The sequence below is a fragment of the Macrobrachium nipponense genome, chromosome 21, assembly GCF_015104395.2.
Source record: "Macrobrachium nipponense isolate FS-2020 chromosome 21, ASM1510439v2, whole genome shotgun sequence".
NCBI classification, from domain to species: domain Eukaryota; kingdom Metazoa; phylum Arthropoda; class Malacostraca; order Decapoda; family Palaemonidae; genus Macrobrachium; species Macrobrachium nipponense.
The window spans coordinates 20783817-20800878 of NC_087212.1; positions in this window are offsets into that span (position 1 = coordinate 20783817).

The following is a 17062-nucleotide window of genomic DNA, read 5'->3' on the forward strand; positions in this document are numbered from 1 at the left end:
ATACATATGTATATGCATATATGTATATATTTAAAAGACAAACAAAGGGGAAGTGCACCAGAAAACGTTCACGTATACACTTTATTGCTACGTTTAAAAGCTCCAGGCTTCATTTTCAAGCTATAAGAGAACACAAAGTAAAACTGTGAAAACATATAAATATATACATAGCAAATTTCAAAGAAGTGAAGTTGAAATTACATATAAATTAAAAAGTTACAAGTGCATCGTAAAATATAAAAGCACGTAAAGTAAATTATAAGAAGCAAAAGAGTAAAATATACACACTTCAAGATTAAGTTGAAAATATATTATAAAATAAACTGTAAACTCGTAAAAAGGACCATCCATTAGATGTTAGGAAAAGACTTGACAGAGAAACAAGAGACGCTGGTTGTTGTTGATTAGATTGTATGTAATCTCAAAAGTCCTTATATTGGATTTCATATCTGCGTTACCTGGTATGTCCTCTGATGTTAAAGAACTCAGGAGATGAAAGTTTGCAGGTTCTGTAACTGACAGCATTATGACTGTCTATCTGGACCTTAAGTAGCCTTAGTGTGGATCCGATATAAATTCCTCGATCGCATCCATGACAAATGAATGTTTATAAACCACACCAGAGGTCATCAGTGGATGTAAGCGGTCTTTAAAATTGAACAAGCGACGTATAGTTAAGGGGTTTGTAGGGACATTGTTAACTTTTATAGATAGAAAATGAATTAGATGTTTGTTGAGGTCTTTGCAACGAATAAATGGCAAACTATCATAGAAAGGCATTTTTGGAACATCAGGCACTGGGTGGTGGGAATGAAAACATTATTTAGAAATTGTTCAACGGTTTTATAAAGCAAATTTGATGGATAACGGTTAATAATTTTGTTGGAGATATGTAATTTCCCCCGTGTAGTGTTTCCCAGCTGGAGGTCAAGGAATGGGCTGGATGAAGCAAGGTCATTATGGAATTCGGCTTATAATTTTGAAAACATTGACTATAAAAGTTGGTACCCAATCCGTTGAAGGTTTTCTTCCTATGTATTGGTGTGCTAAACCCTTCTTTGGTGGTTTGTGACAAGAATGTCTAAGAAAGGAAGTTGGTTCTTGAGTTCGTGCTCTACAGTAAATTTAATGTTTGGATGAAATGAATTAATAAAATGAAGAAACATGAAGAAACCTTTCGGAGTCAATCCTTGTTCTAAAGAGAGCAAAAGTATCATCGACGTAGCACCTTTTGTAAAATTGAGGGGCAGGTGTCAAGCATGTGCTCTTCCAGCGAGCACGTAAAGATACTTGCAAATATATAGGGCCAAGTGGAGGGCTCATGGTCATACCATCGATTTGGCTGTAATCATTTCCATGAAAAAGAAAGTGTCTAGCACTGCTAGGTCCAACAATTTTTTGAAATTATATATATATATATATATATATATATATATATATATATATATATATATATATATATATATATATATATATATATATATATATATATATATATATATATATATATATATATATATATATATATATATATATATACTATATACATATATATATTATATATATATATATATATATATATATATATATATATATATATATATATATATATATAAGTAACCCTAAAAAACCACCACATTTGTTAACGGGATATTAATCTCGTTATTTATTTGGTAAACGTGTAACTCGAGCGTCAGGCAAACCAACACAGAAATCTCTCTCTCTCTCTCTCTCTCTAACAGGTAATCAAATGAGAGAGTTGCATTACTAAAATACATTTATTTAACAACAAAAGATAATGATCCAAGTCTTACTGACTAACTTAATTCAGTTAAAACCCCAACAGTAAAATGTTTAAAACAGTAATGGTCACACCAAATGTCTATTCTCCCATCGGGGACTCCCTCGGTCCCCCCCCCTTTGCCAGAACCCATAGTTCCGCCAGAACCGTCTGTTTCAAAGACACGAGAAACACTCATAAGTACACATAAGTTTAAAGTCAACGTTAAAGATGAAATATTCTTATAAATGTCAAACAGACAACAAGCCACCCTTTGGCTAAAATAGTTCAAGACTCACCCTTGCAGCCGGAACATTTCACTCACAAAATATAAATAAACTTTCGCAGAGCTTCCCCGGCATCTTGCCTTTCTCCCAAAGACGTCTCTATCCAAATCCACCATAGACTTGGGTAGGGGTACATTAAGAATAAAAGAGGCGCACACGCACATACGAACGCACACTTCGTTAATGCCTCATATAACTGGCTACAACCAGTTTCCCAAAGGCACTTTGAAAAGAGCCCATGAACTCTTGAACATTGACTCGTCTAACTATGCAGTTTCATATCACGCCACCCACAGAAATCATTTATCAGCTTTTTTCGGGTCGTTGCTTCAGCTGTTCTCCACATTCCAATAGGTCACAGCGAACATATTGGCAACATATCATTAATTATAACTCTAGGCCTTATATAGCTCGGCCATGTACACTTGCTAGCTCCCGCCTGGCAAAATGGTCACGCAAAATAGCTTATATAACATAAAACATTGGCTGGCTCAAAATAAAATATAAGTAATAACTGCACGTCTCTGGCATTATAAAATAAAGTCTGTTACGCCTCATCTCCAAATAACACTAGAATTTTCTCTCATCTTGGATTCTTGAATATCCCTCTTTGTCTGTAACTAGCTGCTCAACTGTAGCAGGCTGTAGGAAGACGGAATGCCTCCCTCATCGTAGAAGACTTCTAACGGATTCTGCAGATCCCCAAAAGCGCTGTAGAACTTGTAGACTCTTGTAATCACCATGGACAAACGACAGCAACACTCTCTGCACGGCTGGTGGACATCTTGCTAGCGTTGGGGAACAACTCTTATGGTGTGTTAGTATGTCAGTCGAGTCATCGGTCAATCCAAGAAAATTAACCCCAGACATACTGCTTCTTTCAAACAATGATCTCAAAAAGTCAGAAATACCAACTGAGCATCTCCCAGCTAACTCCATTTAATATGACCACTAAATCATAAGTCATTATCATAACTCTCAAAGGAAAAAAACATCAAGTTCTCCAACTCAATTCTCCAAACTTACACATCAGCACACACACAATCCAAACACGAATGTTCTCATAGGTAAAAAAAAGGAAAAAAAAAATAATGAGTCCAAGGGAAAAAAAATCACGTAACACGCCCAGACCCAAAAGTGTTCTCTCAAGCTCTGATATTACAGCAACTCACAAAATCAGTAAAAATCTCCAACTTTTAATAGCAAAACCCCTTTACTGCTCATATAATTAATTACAATGAGACTTAATGTCAAACTCCCATTTATATAAGTAACAACCCCCGATAAATTACATCTCCCGATAAATTACATCTCCCAGAAGAAAAGGAAGAAAAACAAAAAAGATAATCACAAATTTCCCCTGTCACAAAACACATAATATATGCATAACATACACAGACCCACATTTTTCCCAAGAAATGCCCCATGAATAGCTACGGAATTTGCCAGAAAGCAAACTCTTACCCATGCGCTTTCGTGAAATGCTATTGTCAACATTTCCAGATATTGCAAAAACTCTGAGCAATCACCACTAAAGGAAAAGGAACAGCACAGCTCTTGTCAGCAGAAAAATCCACCTGCAGACGTGTATGCTCAACTGCAGCATAAAAAATGTCTAGTCAGACACACAAGTTTGGAAACTCATGATTCTATAGAAAAAGGTCTAACTGACACGAAGTAAGCACATTTCACAAAATTAACTCCAGGATATGACTAATGTGTTCAAAAATTTGTCTTAAAGACGTATTCTCTCAACATGACACTGCCCAATTATATGCCTCCAAAAATAATAAACTTGTGAACATAAAAAGTGCACACATCTCCATAGGACCACAATGCAGTAACGCTGCTCGCCTCTAAATAGTCACGAAACCAAAAAGAAAGAACTACAGAAATCTTCTCTTGGCTCGAGAAAAAAAAAAACTCCATAACCACAAAAAAGGGTCACCCGCCCAAGATTAATTCCACCTCCATACATAAATATGTGACACCATATTAATAATAAGAGCACTCCGATGATAAAATATTTCCTCCATTTGGTTAATAACCAACCCCCATAGCCACATGTTAATAAAAAAAACCACCACTCCAGGAATTAAGAATAGTCACCTCTATTTCGGCAAATAAAAAATATTTACCTCTTTGGCCGTAATACAGGTTCTTTATACTTCAATAATCACAGGGATCGTAGGCAGTAAGAAAGTACACAGGGTATGAGGAATGTGGAAACAAAACAGCAGAATAAAATAAACAATATTTAATTATAAAATACACTTAATACTAAATAAGCCTTGTGAGAAAACTTAACAGTAAATACACAAAATGCAAGGAGCAAATAACGGGCTCACAAGGACTCCTAATACTTAAAGCTACCCTAACAAAGTAAGAAAGGACATAATATGCCAAAGGCTCAAATAATAATGACACGGGCCCAATAATGAAACCACTAACCTACAACTATAAGAAAGAAGGAAGTCCAGAGAAAATAAAGAAGGAAAGCCTTAAACCTCCTACCTAACCGTGGTGGTACTAAACTTAAAATTAATTCATACAAATATTCAGAGGGGCTATGAATACCCAATACTCCTGACTCAATGAAACATGTATATACATATATAAATAGATTAATACAAGTAAATCCTCACGTATATATATATATATATATATATATATATATATATATATATATTATATATATATATATATATATATATATATATATATATTATATTATATATATATATCTATATATATATATATATATATATATATATATATATATATATATATATATTATATATATATATATATATATATATATATATATATATATATATATATATATATATATATATATATATATATATATATATATATATATCTAATAAAGGAGCCCATAAAAACACCAAAATATAGAGAGGAAAGTACTATATTTCAGAGACTGCTGTCTCTCTCTTTCAGGTATATGAATGAGAAAAGTTTACAGAAAAGGTGGTATTTATACCAAGAGATCCGTCCACAAGTAAGCCAATTTAGGTCACCCCCGCTGATAATCTTCCTTTAATCTTCTTAAGCGTTGGTTGAATAAACACTTTGTCGACGACATCCGAAATCCATGCTCCTTTTGAGATGTTCATTACCTGCTTCTCTTTTATTAAGGCCGATTCCATCATTTGACTCTTGTATAGGCAGTTGCTGCTATAAATTACACGTGACAAATTCCAGTTTATTCTATGGATATGTTCATTTATATGGTTGAAAATAGCCGAGTTCTGTTGTCCATACCTAACTGACCGTTTGTGTTGTATTAATCTCTGGGGAAGTGATTTACCTGTAAATCCGATGTAAGATTGGTCACTGTCTTGGCAAGGGATCTCATAGACCCCAGAGTCCTTGGGAGATGTCTTTTGTTGGACGTTAATCAGGGATTTGGCTAAGGTGTATGGGTAGGTAAATGCAAAAGGTTGGATTTCCCAAGGGTGTGCGTTACTCTTTTAATCGTCTCCAGGTGAGGAATTTTTATTTTATTGTTGGGTGTGTCTTGATAGCTAAAGTAGTGAATATATGAAAGTGAGAACGTTGGTTTCATATATTCACTACTTTAGCTATCACGACATTACTATCAAGACAGGCGTAGCTAGCAACCTATTCTTAAGAGCCTTACGAATTTGTTCCCCAGATTTCCCGGAAAAAGAATTTGAACTAATTCGCAAGCAACTTTCATCTTTAAAGTATCCTGACCATTTAATTGAGAAAGCAATTCAAAAAGCAAACGTAATTTTCTACCGACCCCCTAAAGACAAGACCAGAGACACACCCAACAATAAAATAAAAATTCCTCACTTGGAGACGATTAAAAGAGTAACGCACACCCTTGGGAAATCCAACCCTTTTGCATTTACCTACCCAAACACCTTAGCCAAATCCCTGATTAACGTCCAACAAAAGACATCTCCCAAGGACTCTGGGGTCTATGAGATCCCTTGCCAAGACAGTGACCAATCTTACATCGGATTTACAGGTAAATCACTTCCCCAGAGATTAATACAACACAAACGGTCAGTTAGGTATGGACAACAGAACTCGGCTATTTTCAACCATATAAATGAACATATCCATAGAATAAACTGGAATTTGTCACGTGTAATTTATAGCAGCAACTGCCGGTACAAGAGTCAAATGATGGAATCGGCCTTAATAAAAGAGAAGCAGGTAATGAACATCTCAAAAGGAGCATGGATTTCGGATGTCGTCGACAAAGTGTTTATTCAACCAACGCTTAAGAAGATTAAAGGAAGATTATCAGCGGGGGTGACCTAAATTGGCTTACTTGTGGACGGATCTCTTGGTATAAATACCACCTTTTCTGTAAACTTTTCTCATTCATATACCTGAAGAGAGAGACAGCAGTCTCTGAAATATAGTACTTTCCTCTCTATATTTTGGTGTTTTTATGGGCTCCTTTTATTAGATGGAATTCTGTTGTTACGAACTTTTTTTACTAGTCCATATATATATATATATATATATATATATCTATATATATATATATATAATAATATATTATATATACATCTTATATATATATAATATATATATATATATTCTATATATATATTATATATGTATATATATATATAATAATATATATATATATATATTATATATATATTATAATATATGTTGTATACTATAATATATATATATCCATGTATATATAATATATATATACATGTATTTTTATCTATATATATATAATATATAATATATATATATAATATATATATATATATATGTATATATAATATATATAAATGTATCTCACATTATATATATATATATAATGATATAATATATATATATATTAATAATACATATATATATAATATAATAATATTATATTATATATATATATATGTATAGATATATATATTAAAATAATATTTTTATATTATATATATATTTTGATATATATAATTAATATTATATGTATATAGAATATAAAATATATATTACCATTGTATATATAATAATATATTATACATGTATATAAAATATTATATAATAAATATATATATATAATATTATATATATATTGATATAATATATGTATATATAATAATATACATGTATTACATAATATATAATAATATATAAATATATATATATATATATTACTTATACCTGTATACATAATATATATAATATTAGATATATATAATTAGATATATATATAGAAATATATAAGTAAAAAACAGGAGAGAGATAAGTTTACGTGCATGCAATGGAGGTCATGCAAAAATAATAATCGAGGGAACGTTTAACACAGGTGTATTCTACACAGGTGGCCTTTACTTGTGATTATTACGTTGACTATGCTAGTGCACAACCAGACAGCAGGTTAGACTGTTATTAACACTACATGGTGACGTACGTCTTTGTGTGGCGGCCGACGGGAACGGGACTGCGGGTGCGGGGGCACTGGGCACTCGTCTTCCAGTCTGTGCTGTATGGGACCCGCTAACGAACTGATCTGACTGATGGTGCGGCCTGTTTCAAATGCCCCCCTACACACAGCATCATTATGCAAGAAGCTGATTGGTTATAGGGAGGCGTGGCACTCTTTTGAACTTGCCCAAGCCACGCCAACTTGTAACGTCATTGGCGGCTGACTTGTATTGTCGCGCGCGCGCGCGCGCGCACACACACACACACACACAGTATCACTTATAACGGTTTCACGGGACTTCAGAATAACACGGAAAAGGCATATTCAAAACTGTATCGAATCAGCTCATCACTCCCTCCCCAGTTCTTGCGTCCCGCAAGACATGCAACACTGATCTGATGATTAGCGCATTGGTGTTCTTTGAATGCCACACCGCCTTTGAGTGCCGTACCGTCCAGTTTGTGCAAAATCTAAAACTATTAGTGTAGGGCCATTTGGCGTGTTATAAACACAAGTTACAACAAATGAATCTCACTCCTCACAATTCAATAATGTCACTGTAAAAATGGATAGTCACGCTCCAGCTCGAAAAAGCTAAATTCATAAATAAAAATTCATATAACATGAGTCAAAAATTATACATTACTCATAGGAAATCTGTTAAAAGTATAATAAAACTTACTGAATTCTTTCTGCAATAATAAAAACAAGGAAAACAGAAAATCAAAAGTCAAAGATTACACACAAAAAATAACTTCTTTTTTTCCTCTTCTTCAAAATAATCTCTTATTCCCACATCATCAATGGAAAATCACAAATTTCTGACAAAGCATAAACAGTATTGACAATGATATGAAATTTTGGACATAGTATAATCGACATCAATAGAAATTAAAAAAAAATTAGATGCATTGCAATAACGTGTTTAATATGACTTGAAATGCAATAAAAATAATAATGCAATAAAAATAATCAAGTTAAAAACACACAGACTCACTCATTATATGCTTGGAACTGTAACAATATGTTTAGAAAATTAGACATAAATTTCTCAGCAATAACTGGCATGAAACAAAAGTGCATAAGTATGTTTTTGTTACTCTTTGTTCACTTACAAATTATGTGGATGGTTTGCTTTATCGAAGAGGGAAGAAGGGCGGCACAACAAGTTACTCTTTTATTTATTTATTCTTTTAAGAAGAATTTATTTCGTGCATGTTCAGAAAACTGTGACTTGTCAGTCAACTCCCTTACACACTAGCAAACCCACATACACCCAACACATGCACAATCCCATGGCACTCACTCAACATGTTCACACAACAGCTGACTCACTTGCCTCTGTTTTCTGTGCAACTCATCCACAGGTGTAACTGAAACATTTAACTGTCAGCGTCGCAGTTCCTCTCTCGGCTACTCTTAATGCTCTCTCTTTTTTTTTTTTTTTTTTTTTTTTTTTTTTAAATATGATCAATCCCCACAACGTCAAAGTTGCTCAATCCTACGATCTTGTTGAGAAATGAACATTCTAAAGGGCACATCTATATCAGGGATAAAATACAATTTGTTCTCACTTCATTATCAAATTTAAAAATGACTTCTCTTTCCCAATGAAAATCAGACTACTCTTTCAACAACATATCAGTCTCGTTACTTTACTCAAACAAATTCTTTATTGAACTTACTTTAATGATTCTGACTTTAAATCTTAATTACAATTCTTCGATGGGGACAAATGGAATGTATTGTCGCTCGTGATACTTTAACTATAATCAGAACACGGCCTAAGAGAACCATCCTTTTTTTTCTCTTATTTTTTTCATATATTTTTCTAACGTTACTTTCTACAAATTCCCTATCTGCATTTCCCTAACACAACATGCTATTGACTACGCTTCTAAAGGCTACACAACTCGCTCATTGTGCAGTCGAACTAATACTAATATTACTATCAGGGACAACTTTTATCCATCACGACGGCTTCTAGGCGGGGCGGGGTTTCCCACCTCCAGGGGTGTGAAGGTTATCCTCTCATCACATCCCCATAGTGCCTCAAGACACTATCCTGTACTGTCCCTCTCTCCCGTTTCTATGCAATTTGCTCACAGGTCAGCAACTCTATTACTGCCAGCAGCGGTGCCGGCGATCGCTACTTATGCTATTAGTTTGCTAGTATCTTCACATCGAGCCTGGATTCTCTTACTGGTTTGCTGGCTGTCATCTGATGTTTATCAGCTATTCCTTATTCTAACATTGCTTCACCCTATCCATACTTTAGGCAGGTATCGTGACTTCCTTCACGGGTCGAGGTAGGTAAGGGAACTTCTGCACTATTCACCTTTTTAATATCATCCCTCTACTCTTCAATAGGTCGCGATCAGAAGTAGGAGTGGACTTCCCCCTTCCCACGGGGTCACGGGGGAGAGGCTCTGGTCGACCTCTCTCTGTCCAAGCATTCTTGACTCGTGGGTGGACAGGTTGTTCTCTACTCCCGTACTCCTCAAGGGTGAGGATTTGCATCCCTTCCCTCACAACAAGACAACAAGGCGTCCCTTGTTCTCGGGAACTGCATAACAGTCCCGCACGACACTGGGGGTAACCAGGGGTACTACCTTCCCGGCATTACCTCCATGCCATCTCCTGCTACAGACAACTTCCGTCCTTACTGGTGGGGTTGGACTGCTCGCCATCTCTCCGTTCAAAACACGTTCGTTACTCCTCTACTTGGTCTGCTACACGAGTCGGTACTTGGGGGGGTCACGAAGGGTGTTCGGGTGCCACCACCATGGCACCACCGTCGTTTGAATTTGGCGCTGCAACCGTCGATTTTGAATTCTCCCACACTAGTCTCTGTCTCAAACGGATTTTTCTAATATTTTGTTAATACTTCCTCCGATTCGAATTATTCTCTCGCCCGTTCGTCATCGAATTTGGTCGCGAAACTGTCTAACAGCGATGATTTATTAACGATTTATGCAACCGCACTGTCTGTCTAGTTAGCACTGCGTTTTTTTCCGAAAAATCGTAGGGTGTGTGATTGTACACTGTCTTTTCTTTTGGTTAGCACTGTGGCATTTCGAAAATCGTATGGTGTGATTGTACATTGTCTTTCGGGTTTATCACTATGCATTAAAAAATCGTATGGTCTGATTGGACACTGCTTTATTGGTAGCCACTTACGCATTTCGAAATTGTATGGTGTGATTGTACACTGTCTTTCTGGTTAGCTTTGCGCATTTCGAAATCGTAGGGCCACTCGATTTATTATTCCTGTTCTTAGCACTGTTCACCACTTTTCTGCCGATTGCTTTAGACATAACTGTTTTTATCCAGTTCGTTCGTTTCACCATTTCCCTCGTTTCCCTTCTTTGCTTACACATGTTTATTTCGAGTTGCCAAGTTTTTATATCAATACATGTTTTTTTCGAGTAAAAGATTTTATATCAATACCCGTTCGTTTCGAGTGACGAAGTTTTTACATCATTAAAAGTTCCTTTCGAGTCACGAGAATTTTAAGAAAATCTTTAATTGAATGCATCTTCATTTCAGTTTTAAATGTGAATGTGGCGAAATTATTTGAGGTTTTTCGTATTTTTTACCTTCGTCATCCTTTATTTCCATCGTTACCTTTACTTCCTTTTCAAAATTAATTTCCGTTGGGATCCATTTAACCTCCTTCGCATCCTTTATTTCCTTCGTTATCCTTTACCTCCTTCGTCATCCTTTATTTCCATCGTTATCCTTTACTTCCTTCGTCATTCTTTATTTACTTTGTTATATTTTACCTCCTTCGTCATCCTTTATTTCCTTTGTCTTTTACTTCCTTCGTCATCCTTTATCGTTACCTTATTCCTTTGTCAAACTTTATTCCTTTGTTTATCCCTTTACCTCCTTCGTATAATTTATTTCTTTCGTTATCCCTTTACCTCCTTTCGTTTTTTTCCCATCCTTTATCATCGTACCTTTTAATTCCTTCCGTCCATTCTTTATTTCCTTTGTTATATTTTACCTCCTCCGCATTTACCTTTATTCCTTTGTTATCTTTCCTTCCTTCGCATCCTTTATTTCATCGGACCTTTATTCCTTTTTGTCAACCTTTTTTCCTTTGTTACCTTTACCACCTCGTCCATTCTTATTTACTTTGTTAATTTTACCTTCGTCATCCTTTATTTCCTTTGTTATCTTTACTTCCTTCGTCATCCTTTATTTCCATCGTTATCCTTTACTTCCTTTGTCAACCTTTATTTCCTTTGTTATCCTTTACCTCCTTCGTCATCCTTTATTTCCTTCATAATCGTTTATTCCTTTGTCATCCTTTATTCCTTTGCATACTTATTTCCTTTTCATCCTTTATTTCTTTTGTCATCCTTTATTTCTTTGTCATCCTTTATTTCTCATCATCCTTATTTTCCTTTGTTCATCTTTATTTCCTTAGAATATTTATTTCCTTGTCATCCTTATTTCCTTTGTCATCTTTTATTTCCTTGTTCATCCTTTATTTTAATTTTCGTCCACCTTTATTTCCTGTAATCGTTTATTTCCTTTGCATCTTTATTTCTTTGTAAATAGTTTATTTCCTTTGTCATCGTTTATTTCCTTGTCATCCTTTATTCCTTTGTCACCTTTATTTCCTTCATTCCATCCTTTATTTCCTTTATTTACTTAATCATCTTTATTTCCTTTGGTCATCCTTTATTTCCTTCGTAACGTTTTTATTTTTCCTTGTCAAGCCTTTATTTCCTTCGTCACCTTTATTTCCCTTTGTCATCCCTTTATTTCCCTTTTGTATCCTTTATTTCCTTCGTCATCTTTATTTCCTTGTCATCCTTTATTTTCCTTCGTAATCGTTTATTTTCCTTTGTATCTTTATTTCTTCGTCATCCTTTATTTCCTTTTGTCATCCTTTATTTCCTGGCACTTCTTTATTTAATTCGTTCATCTTTATTTCCTTGTTCATCCTTATTTCCTTCGTTATCCTTACTTCCTTCGTCATCTTTATTTTTACTTTGTTTATTATACCTTCCTTCGTCCATTTCTTTATTTACGTTTGTTATCCTTTACCTCCTTAGTCAAAACCTTTATTTTCGCTTTTGTTTATCCTTCTACCTCCTTCGTCCACTTCTTTTTACTTTGTTATATTTTACCTCCTTCGTCATCCTTTATTTTCTCTTTGTTATCTTTACTTTCCTTCGTCATCCTCTTTATTTCCATCGTTATCCCTTTAAGCTTCCTGTGTCAACGCTTTAATTTCCTTTGTTTCCTTACTTCCTTCGTCAGATCCTTTATTCCTTCATAATCGTTTATTTCCTTTGTCATATCCTTTTATTTCCTTTGTCATCCTTTAATTTCCTTGTCATCCTTATTTCTCGCTTTGTCATGCTTTAATTCCTTTGTCATTCCTTTATTTCGCTTTGTCATCCTGTTATTTCCTTCATCATCCTTATTTTCCTTTGTGCGTCCTTGATTTCCTTCGTAATCATTTATTTCCTTCGTCATCCTTTATTCCTTTGTCATCCTTTATTTCCTTCGTATCCTTTATTTCCTTCGTTCATCCTTTATTTCCTTTGTTTAATAATCGTTTATTTCCTTTGTCATCCTTATTTCCTTTGTAATCGTTTATTTCTTTGTCATCGTTTATTTCCTTTGGTCATTCCTTTATTTACTTTGTCATCCTTTATTTCCTTCAATCATCCTTGTTTTATTTCCTTATTTCCTTTCATCATCCTTTTATTTCCTTTGTCATCCTTTATTCCTTCGTAATCGTTTATTTCCTTTGTCAGCCTTTATTTCCTTCGTCATCCTTTATTTCCTTTGTCATCCTTTATTTCCTTTGTCATCCTTTATTTCCTTCGTCATCCTTTATTTCCTTTGTCATCCTTTATTTCCTTCGTAATCGTTTATTTCCTTTGTCATCCTTTATTTCCTTCGTTGTCTATCCTTTATTTCTTTGTCATCCTTTATTTCCTTTGTCATCCTTTATTTTCCTTCCGTTTCATCCTTTATTTCCTTCGTCATCCTTTTATTTCCTTCGTCATCCTTATTCCTTCGTCCATCCTTTACTTCCTTCGTCGTTCATTTATTTACTTGTTTGTTTATATTTTACATCCCTTCGTCATCCTTTATTTCCTTTGTTATCTTTACTCCTTCGTCATCCAACTTATTTCCATCGTCATCCATTTACTTGTTTTCCCATTTGTTCAACCTTTATTTCCTTTGTTATCCGTTTACCTCCTTAGTCATCCTTTATTTTCCTTCGTTATCCTTTACCTTCCTTCGTTTCATCCTTTATTCCATCGTTATCCTTTACCTTCCTTCGTCATTCTTTATCTTACTTGTATATTTACCTCCTTCGTCATCTTTATTTCCTTTGTTATCTTTTACTCTCCTTCGTCATCCTTTATTTCATCGTTTGCATTATCCTTTACCTTCGTTCCTGTAACACCTTTATTTTTTCCTTTGTTATCCTTTACCTCCTTCGTCTTCCTTTATTTCCTTCGTTATCCTTTACCTCCTTCGTCATCCTTTATTTCCATCGTTATCCTTTACTTCCTTCGTCATTCTTTATTTCCTTTGTTATATTTTACCTCCTTCGTCATCCTTTATTTCCTTTGTTATCTTTACTTCCTTCGTCATCCTTTATTTCCATCGTTATCCTTTACTTCCTTTGTCAACCTTTATTTCCTTTGTTATCCTTTACCTCCTTCGTCATCCTTTATTTCTTTCGTTATCCTTTACCTCCTTCGTCATCCTTTATTTCCATCGTTATCCTTTACTTCCTTCGTCATTCTTTATTTCCTTTGTTATCTTTACTTCCTTCGTCATCCTTTATTTCCTTCATTATCCTTTACTTCCTTCGTCATCCTTTATTTCCTTCATAATCGTTTATTTCCTTTGTCATCCTTTATTTCCTTTGTCATCCTTTATTTCCTTTGTCATCCTTTATTTCCTTCGCCATCCCTTATTTCCTTAGTCATCCTTTATTTCCTTTGTCATCCTTTATTTCCTTTGTCATCCTTTATTTCCTTTGTCATCCTTTATTTCCTTCGTAATCGTTTATTTCCTTTGTCATCCTTTATTTCCTTCGTCATCCTTTATTTCCTTTGTCATCCTTTACTTCCTTCGTCATCCTTTATTTCCTTCATAATCGTTTATTTCCTTTGTCATCCTTTATTTCCTTTGTCATCCTTTATTTCCTTTGTCATCCTTTATTTCCTTCGTCATCCCTTATTTCCTTTGTCATCCTTTATTTCCTTTGTCATCCCTTATTTCCTTTGTCATCCTTTATTTCCTTCATAATCATTTATTTCCTTTGTCATCCTTTATTTCCTTCGTCATCCTTTATTTCCTTCGTCATCCTTTATTTCCTTCGTCATCTTTTATTTCCTTTGTCATCCTTTATTTCCTTTGTCATCCTTTATTTCCTTTGTAATCGTTTATTTCCTTTGTCATCCTTTTTTTCCTTTGTAATCGTTTATTTCCTTTGTCATCCTTTATTTCCTTTGTCATCCTTTATTTCCTTTGTCAGCCTTTATTTCCTTCGTCATCCTTTATTTCCTTTGTCATCCTTTATTTCCTTCGTCACCCTTTATTTCCTTTGTCATCCTTTATTTCCTTCGTTTAATTTCGTTTGTATTTATTCACTTTGTCATCCTTTATTTCCTTGTATCCTTTATTTCCTTTGTTTATTTCCTTTATTTCCTTTGTCATCCTTTATTACCTTTCCGTCACCTTTTTTTTTTTTTTTTTTTTTTTTTTTTTTTTATTTCCTTTGTTCCATACCTTTATTTCCTTCGTAACCTTTATTCCTTCCGTATCCTTTATTTCCTTTGTCATCCTTTATTTCCTTTGTCATCCTTTATTTCCATTCGTCATCCTTTATTTCCATTTCCGTCATCCTTTATTTCCTTCGTCACCTTTAATTCGTCATCCTTTATTTCCTTTGTATCCTTTAGTTTCCTTTTGTCATCCTTTATTTCCTTTGTCATCCTCTATTCCTTCGTCATCCTTTATTTCCTTCGTCATCCGTTTACTTTCCTTCGTCTCCTTTATTTCCTTGTCATCCTTTATTTCCTTCGTACCTTTATTTCCTTTGTATCCCTTTATTTCCTTCGTTTTCCTTTATTTCCTTGTCATCCTTTGTTCCTTGTCATCCTTTATTTCCTTTGTCACCTTTATTTCCTTTGTCCATCCTCTACCTTATTTTCGTCATCTTTCTTTATTTCCTTCGTCATCCTTTACTTTGTCATCCATTTCCTATCCTTTCGTTATCCTTTATTTCCTTCGTCATCCTTTATTTCCTTTGTTATCTTTACTTCCTTCGTTATCGTTTATTTCCTTTGTCATACTTTATTTCCTTCGTCATCCTTTATTTCCTTCGTCATCCTTTACTTCCTTCGTCATCCTTTATTTCCTTCGTCATCCTTTACTTCCTTCGTCATCCTTTATTTCCTTCGTCATCCTTTATTTCCTTCGTCATCCTTTACTTCCTTGTCATCCTTTATTGATTTCCTTCGTTTATATTTACGTTACTCTTTACTTCCTTCATCATCCTTTATTTCCTTCGTTATCGTTTATTTCCTTCGTTATTCTTTACTTCCTTCATCATCCTTTATTTCCTTTGTCATCCTTTATTTCCTTTGTCATCCTTTATTTCCTTCATTATCCTTTACTTTCTTTGTCATCCTTTATTTCCTTCATCATCCTTTACTTCCTTTGTCATCCTTTATTTCCTTCATTATTACTTTCTTCGTCATCCTTCATTTCCTTCGTCCTCCTTTACTTCCTTCGTCATCCTTTATTTCCTTCGTGATCCTTTATTTCCTCCATTATCCTTTACTTCCCTCATCATCCGTTATTTCCTTCGTCAATTATTTCCTTCGTCAATTATTTCCTTCATCATCCTTTATTTCCTTTGTCATCCTTTATTTCCTTCATTATCCTTTATACCCTTCGTTACCCTTTACTTCCTTCGTTATCCTTTATTTCCTGCATTATCCTTTACTTCCTTTGTCATCCTTTATTTCCTTCATTATCCTTTACTTCTTTTGTCATTCTTTATTTCCGAAGGAAATAAAGGAGAACTCCTTTATTTCCTTCGTTATCATTTATTTCCTTCATCATCCTTTACTTCCTTCGTTATCCTCTATTTCCTTCGTCATCTTATATCTCCTTCATTATCCTTTATTTCCTTCGTCGTCCTTTATTTCCTTCGTTATCCTTTACCTCCTTCGTTTTCCTTCGTCATCCTTTATTTCCTTCGTTACCCCTTCCTTCCTTCGTCTTCGTTTACTTCCTTCGTCATCCTTTACTTCCTTCGTCAGCTTTTATTTCCTTCGTTATCCTTTATTTCCTTCGTTCTCCTTTCACGCCTTCGCTAAGACTCCATCCCCTTTTCTTAGGGTACATCCGGAACGGGACCTTAGGGTCCATATTTTTAAACGGACCAGCCACGACGGTTCCCGGTGCAGGGTACTACTGCTACAGCAGCGTTATCGATTAACCTGTCTGAAATGGACGTTGATGTTTGTTAATAAATATGTAATTCTT